General features: G+C 27.7%; 1 pseudogene; it reads left to right on the forward strand.

Annotated features, from left to right (window-relative positions):
• The first annotated feature begins 460 nt into the window (after positions 1 to 460).
• On the forward strand, positions 461 to 4,019 carry LOC8280952 (annotated as a pseudogene).
• The last annotated feature ends 4,485 nt before the right edge of the window (positions 4,020 to 8,504 follow it).

Raw genomic sequence — 8,504 nt, forward strand, 5'->3', positions numbered from 1 at the left:
ATCCAATTTGTGCAACAACTTGTCTTCTTCAATCCATTATTATAAATATTTAGAACAAAATTAATTATTATTAAAAAATAACAATCTTGACTATATTGTTGATTACTAATACTTCTGCTTATGACATGTATAGTATTTATTTATATTTATTTTTATAATTTTATTGTTTAAACGAAAGATTTGCCTTTCTACATGTAAATATTATTTCTCAGAATGAAAATATATAATAAAATTTGATTTATTTACATTAAATTTTTTTTATATACCGACCGGTTCAATACACTCAAATATCAATAATTGTTAATTTTATATATTAAATTATAATTTTAAAAAGTTTAAATACTTAATTATTAGATTTTAATAATTTCGCACTCTATTTTATAATTATTTAAAAAAAAAAATCAATGAGTTGTTTGCTTATTATGTGCATTCAAATTATCCCCCGTGCTCAATTCGCAGCCATACTTATTATCTAACGTGTTAAATTTTTCTTATATATTTCCAACTGCTTTGATACGTTAGGCACAAGGAAGCATTCCAACTTGAAATATAAAGAACACTTAGTGATCAAAATGGCTGAGAAAGATAAGTTTCATCCTTTGGCAAATTTTCCCTCTACAGTATGGGGTTGCAGCTTTGCTTCATTTTCCTCCTTGAATCCAGTAAACTATTCTTCCATTTTCTTAATGGTTCTTCTTTTTTTTTTTTTTTGAAAATCCCATGTGCTTTTATGAATAATGCATTTATTTTATATTTTTATCTGAATAAACAAGTTTTTAATGCAGGAGTTCGAATCATACAGTAGAGAGGTAGAAAGACTCAAAGAAAAAGTTAAACTCACGGTGACAGCTTCCACAAAAGAGACAGTGGAGAATGTTCAGATTATCAACTTGTTATACCGTCTTGGGGTTTCATATCATTTTGAGAATGAGATTACTGAGCAATTAAATCACATTTTCGAAATTATTCCTAACCTCATTATTAATGACTATGACCTCTACACTGTGGCGGTTCTGTTTCAAATTTTACGACAGTATGGACACAAAGTGCCTTGGGGTAAGTATAATTACATAGGCTATTAGTAGCTGTAGCGCCATAAAACTGATTTCGATATGTCCCAGCTAATCTAGATCGAATGGAAATTATTTAGGGTGAATTTGGTGTTGTACGAACAGATGTGTTCAACAAATTCAAGAACAGTGATGGAGAGTTCAAGAAAAGCATCGCCAATGACGTGAAAGGCATTCTGAGCTTGTATGAAGCGAGTTTTCTAAGTGTGGATGGAGAAGATATTCTAGATGAAGCCATAGCCTTTACAAGGCCACTCCTGGAATCCTTTGCTGATCAATCAAGTCCCCATCTAGCAAAATATATAAGGAATTCTCTGCTACGCCCTTATCATCAAGGCATAGAAAGGTTAGAGGCTAGGCAATACATCTGTTTCTATGAAGAAAATGAGTCTTGAAATGAAACTCTCCTTAAGTTTGCAAAGTTGGATTTTAATCGGTTACAATTATTGTACAAACAAGAGCTAGCCTCTCTCTCAAGGTAAACATAATTTTATGAATTTGTATTTGAGACGGAAACATGGGTTACCTTTTTCTTTTTGTTAATTAATTAGCTCCCAAAATGAATATATATTTAATACGCCAAATACATATTTATGCTTGTAAACTATAGTCACTCTCGATTTAATTTAACAGGCACATGGATTTTAATTTTTTTTTAATAATTAAACACGTTTAACTTTTAATTTAATCTAATATACAAATAATTTTTATTTTTTAGTAATATTTAAATACTTTTATACAATACATGTGAACTTAATGAATAAAAACATACGTTAAAGAGGGTTAAAATATAATAAAAGAACAAGTTTATGTGTTTATTAAATTTTATCTGAACCTGACTAAATAGTCAAAGTTCATGAGCATAAATATGCATTTAGCGTATTTATTATTTGAGATTATAACTCTGCAAGAGATTTTTCCTTTTTAAGATTTTGGAACAAGTGCATGCAATAACTTTTTATAATTGCTAATGTATTTGTACATGTCAAGTGGTGGAAAGACTTAAATCTAGCTGCGGAGCTCCCTTACATGAGAGATACACTTGTGGAAACTTATCTTTGGGCAATCGGAAACCATTTTGAGCCTCAGTATGCCTTTTCTCGAGCGATGATCACTAAGTATAAAGTAATGGTATCCGCAGTAGATGATACATATGATGCATATGGTACAATTGATGAACTCCAGTGTTTTACAAATGCATTCCTAAGGTACTATGACTTTGTTTTTATTAGCTAATAAATAATATTTATGTTGTTAGCTTATTGATAATATTTAAACTCAAAAAAAAAACAATCAATATAAAGCTAGAAGTTGGCTCATATTATTTATAATATTAATAAGCTAAATCCAACAAATAATTTGGTTCATATTTTTTATTTTAAATGTCACATATTTACAAAGTGAAGGTCCTACCATTACCTGATTTACTTATATAATACGTAGAAGTTTATCTAGAAAAACCCTAATCTTATAATCAAATTACCAATCATGCAGAACATGTGAATAATAATTGCTTCTTTCATAAATTTTCAGGGGCGACTTTGATGCTATTGATGGTGTACCAGAATACATGAAAGTTCTTTCCAAGGGCTTGTTGAAATTCTTTAATCAAATAGAGGCTGAGGGAAGGTCCTACCGTACTTCTTTTGCTAACGAAGCGATAAGATTTAGGTAGACATTGATAGTCTTTTCAAGCCTTCTTGTGAACCGGGACTTCATTTGATATATACTGCAGTGCAATTTCTTCTTATATCTTTGTTTTCTTTTTGCATTTTTTTCTAATGCTCGCATAGTTCAAAGAACTGGTGAAAGCATACATCGTTGAGGCACAGTGGTTTAGTGATGGCTATGTGCCATTATTCGATGAATATATGCGCAATGGATTAATAACGAGCGGCTATAGAGTACTTCCAGCAGCATCTTTTATTGGAATGGAAAATACTTTAGGGGCCGAGGATTACAAGTGGGTACAAAGTAATCCAAAAATTGTCAGAGCGGCTCAGATGATTGGTCGTCTGATGAATGACATAGCATCCCATGAGGTAATATATTATATTATGTAATAAAGTTATTGTATTTCATTTATCATGCCAGGTTTAAATATTTGATTTGGTATTTATTATTTAAATTGAAATCAGGATGAGCAAAAGAGGGGACATTGTGCTTCGGCTATAGAGTGCTATATGAACCAATATGGTGTTTCAGAAAAGAAAGCCATTGAAGAGATTCAGAAAATATGTGGATATGCATGGAAAGACATAAACGAGGACTGCATGAAGAAGCCATCTGCTGTTTCGAGGATTCTTCTCAAGTATTATCTGAACCTTGTGCGCGTCACAGATTTTATTTACAAGTACATTGATGCATATACAATTGCAACCTATATAAAGCAGGACATCACAGCATTGTTCCTGGAGCCGCTGTCCGTTTAGGATCGGAGCAATTGGATTTTCTTATATATGCTTGTGCAGTGATAAATAATTTTATAATTCTCTGTGGCTTATGCGTTTTGTGTAATTAAGACTTGTCTTTCCTTTTTTCTTTTGATCGAACAATTAAATCCATTAATGGAAGGAAAAGTTGGATACAAGCAAAAAGGATAACTCAGGGGGAGGGCAAGAAACCCAAGCATGAGGGAGACTCCCTAATAACAGACACTTTGCTAACCACCTAGCCGGTTTATTTCTAGATTTGGAGACAACAAACCACCTAACCAACTCAAAGGATTGGATTCTCTCCCTTGCTTGGTCCACAACATTAGCCATCTCCCAATCAACCTAAGAACCGTTAGATAAAGCAGAAACAATACAACTGTTTTCTCAAAACACATCAAAGCTTGCTAAATTAAGAGTTTTTGCAAATTGTAGACAAGCAGAAATAGCTAAAGCATATATAAAGACACTGGATAATAGAGGGGCTTCCAGCTCCAATATACTAGTCATTATCCGTGTGTTGTACGATCATTGTAATTATTTTGATTATAAATAATAATATAAATCGAGTTTATATAAATAAAATTTAATAGATTTTTCAATATCGTATAATTATTTATAATATTTTAAAAATAAAGATAAATTAAATGTTTTTAAAGTTTTATAAATTTCTTAATACTTTAAATTTTTATTGGTTTCAAAAGAAGATTTTATTAGTGCAATAATATAAAAGTTCTTTAAAAATATCTATCAATAGATTTTTAGTACTATATAAATTAATACTGTAAAAATAGTGACATTACTATCTTTAGGATTAAAGGTTATTGTATAATTAGAAAATTAACTTATTAGTTAATGATAATATTATTTATTTATAATTAGAATTATTGTCTAGTTAGAAAATTATTTTTTAATTAATCAATATTAAAATAAATTAAAAGCTATTTTTAGAATTAAAATTATTATCTAATTAGGAATATAGTTTTTTAATTGATAAATTAATTAAAAAATAATAAAATTACAGAAATATGAAGGTTGAGGATTCCTTCAGCTTTGCAATCTGTATGTACAATCCCAACAGAAACTATTAAGTATATGAACAATAAAAGTATCTTCTGATCTATTTGCTTATTTAAGATACTTTAATTTATACGTTCTTCACTGAACATCAACGAAAAAGAATAAATAAATAATTTATACTTCGTAGCCACAATAATATTTGGAACTAAATTCAATCACTAAAATTTCATCTTCGCCCATTGTTGGTCGATGGTCTCCTTTTATTATTCTTTTTATTAGTTAATTTTAATAAATAAATATTAAGATATTTTCTAAAATGTTATATGATTTTTCCATTGTAGAGATGATAAATTTTTTTATATATAAGTAGTGATATAGATGTTGAATTCTCCCTTTGTGAGAACAATGAAAAAAGTAAAAAAATTAATTTTATTTAAATAATTGGACTCGTCAAAAAATACTTATAAAATTGATATATAGTTTAGTGTCAATGAAATGTACGTGCTGCAAAATTGTAATATATTACTCCATCAACACGATTGATGGTTATTAGAAATAGATTTATATATATATATTTTATCTTTTATATTAAAATTTATTTGTTAATCTTCATAAATTGAATATTCATTTTTTTTAAATGTCACAATTTGGATGACTAGCCTTAATTTAATAAGTTTCTCCCATAATGATATTGACATTTATGTAATTTATATCATTAGCCCATGGATACTGACCAAAAGAATAATGATAGAAACATAAGACCAAACGTTGCTACTTTCCTAGAAAAATGAATCTATTTTCTTCCTAGTCAGCCTCCAAGTCTTTTAGCTTTATTTACAAATGACTATAAATAATAGCAGCGGTGAAGAAGCAATTGGTCAAATTAACAAACTCCCTAATTTGTAAACATGAAAGTTTTTTTCATAATATGCATTTTCTCTGTTGCCATTCTCTTTTGCTTCCTCTTCAACTATTGCTCGACAATTAGCTGTTCAGTTTGAAAAAGGTACATCAGACTACTCTTTAATCATTTCCATAAGTTGTTTCTAATTTTATATTTTATTTTTTAATCTGTTATTATAATTCTTTATTTCTTTAGATCATACAACGAGTCATTGAACTCTCAAATAACATTATAGTATAAATATTTATTTGCATTTCTTTTAATGTTGTAGCTCGCACCACCATTGGAGGCTCCATTACTCTCCGTTTGAATGCAGCCGCGGCAATTGGTATTGTATTCCTTCTAAGAGTCCTCCGAAAAGCCCTTGCAACCCTTACAGCCACAAGGCTTGTCCCCCTAACACCAGCCCTTGAAGACGAGTCATGCAGTTATCTATAAGTCCTAATATATGTATGGGCTCACTCTTTCTAAATAATGGGAAAGAGGACAGAAACATGCAATTGAAAGACTCTACTGAGACAAAGATGGGTTGTCAAGAATGTAGAGGAGGTAAGATGGGCAGTTGATCGGATCTAGTATGGATCTTACATGGATGATAGTTGGAATCAGTGGCTCTCCCAGGGTTCCCTCATCTGGGATCCCTAGGTAAAGAGAATAGATAGAGTTCTTAGCCAACGATATTAGTCTTGAGAATTTGCTTACCTTAGTTTTCAGTGAATGTAAATGTGACAAAGTCTATCATCTTATAAGTAAAGGTATAATATATATAACTATAAGTCTATTCCATTTATTTTTAGTTCAATTTCTTAATGCAAATATAGAATAGAAAGAAAAACGTATATGAATGTAAGAAATGCAAATATAGAAAAAAGAATTGTATCAGAAAGATGAATTAATACTCCATTTGATTATTATTTTTTAAAAAATAAAACTCATTATTTCATTAACTAAATAGTATGAGTTAATTATTGCTTTAAATGGCTCAACTATATATATCCAGGCTTAATTAGATGTTTTGGGAGGAACATAATTAGATCTCAAACATTATATTAATTGTGTGCTAGTGAAAGGTAAAAGCGTTTGCTCTTGAAAGTGGGAAGTTTCAAGTTCGAGTGATTTCCTATTCATTAGATAAATTTTTATTTTTATAGTAAGTGTAAAGAAATGACTGTCCCTATTGTATAGTCTATTGCCCATTGGCCTTCTAACGAATAAAAAAAGAAAAAAAAAAGCATGCGCCTCTCCTCTAATCTCAAGTCCTCTAGTAAGTCTATGGCCTCTCCTCTAATCTCAAGTCCACTATATGGCCTCATGTTTTCAAATTATCTCTAATTCAATATAACTTTCACAGATATTTACTTCTGTGGATGGAATGGTACCCACATGTACACTTAGAAATTAAATTTCACCAAAAGAAAAATGAAAATTGGCTTCTATTCTTCCAAAAATATTGAATACTTAAAAGATAAAGGAAAGAAAGAGAAAAAAATTAATGTTCTTACGATATGTTGTGGTCATCTAATGGAGATATTTCACCAAAATTTTGTTTTTTTTTCTTCCCTTTTCTTTTTTAAATTAAAATTAAAACTAGTTATTTATCCGTGTGTTACACGACGTTATTATTATTTTAGTTATAAAATCAAGTTGATAGATACAATTTAATAAAAATTTTAATATTTAATATTGATTTATAAAATTTTAAAAAATAAATAGCAAACTAACTATTTTTAAATGTTGTTTATTTAAAAAAAAATTATTAATACAATAATATAAAAATTATTGATTAATTAATTTCAATATTATATCAATTAACATATCAATATAATTAATATTACTATTTTTTAAGATTAAAAATTATTATATAATTAGAAATTATCTTATTATTAAATATACTATTAAAAAATAATTTAAAATGTTATCTTCTAGAATTGGAATTATTATCTAATTACAAAATTAATTTATTAGTTAATATAATATTAAAATATAATTTATATACTACTTCTTAAGATAGAATTAGTATCATTATCTTATTGGAAAACTATTTATTAATTAATGTAATATTAGAAAATAGTTAATATGCTAGTTTTTAGGATTAGAGCTGTGCTTAATTAGGAATATAAATTAGAAATCAATAATTTGAATCTCATGTGTTAACGAGTCTCTCAATTAAAAATTACTCAAATAATATTATATTATAAATTCCTTTTGCATTGTTTTTGCATTTTTAAATTACTCCATTTCGATGTTACCATAGCAACCAATATTGTATTAATCCTTGGAGAAACGCTTGCAGCCCTTGCATCCGCGATTATCATTTTGATCCGTTTCAAATTTGAATAGAAATATCTGTATTACTATCTGAATTCTATAAAAATATGTTTAATATATAGCTATTAAATAAATTTTGTGAATATTTAAACATATAACAGATACCTTAACTGTTAAATACTAGTTTATATAAATATTTAGTATCTACACCCTACTTGTTAAATATCAGTTATAAATATTTGATATAAATATCCATTTACTGAATCCGTTTATAGGAATTAAATTCTAAAATATATCAATAAAATTTAATAAAAAAATTACAAAATCTAAAGTATGTAATTTTAAATGAAAGTTTAAAATTTAAATTTTATTATTATTTTCTTTCATATACATAATATATATGTATATACTATTTAAACAGGTATCAAATACTAAAATTCGGGTACGGTATATCAAACTCTTTATTTTAAGGAGTTTTATTATAAAATAACACTCCAATGCACTCTTTTTATTCTTTGAATATAAAGTAGAGAGTCAATTTGGCTCTCTACATATAAAGAGTCAAACTTCCCTATCTACTCTATATTTAATAAATACAATATAAATTTTTATGTATTTGACTTAATTAATATTTGCAATTCTTATTTTTCTATTGGTAAGAATAAAAAAGAAAAGAAACTAGAAATTAAAACTATTAATGTTTGTAGAAATAAAGCAAGATATAGAATAAAATATAAAGAGGTTATTGGACTTAAATAAAATATTTTACTCTTTATATATGAATATTCTTTAAGGCGCTCTTTATAATAA

This window comes from Ricinus communis, chromosome 1 (assembly GCF_019578655.1).
Source record: "Ricinus communis isolate WT05 ecotype wild-type chromosome 1, ASM1957865v1, whole genome shotgun sequence".
In the NCBI taxonomy this organism is placed as follows: Eukaryota; Viridiplantae; Streptophyta; class Magnoliopsida; order Malpighiales; family Euphorbiaceae; genus Ricinus; species Ricinus communis.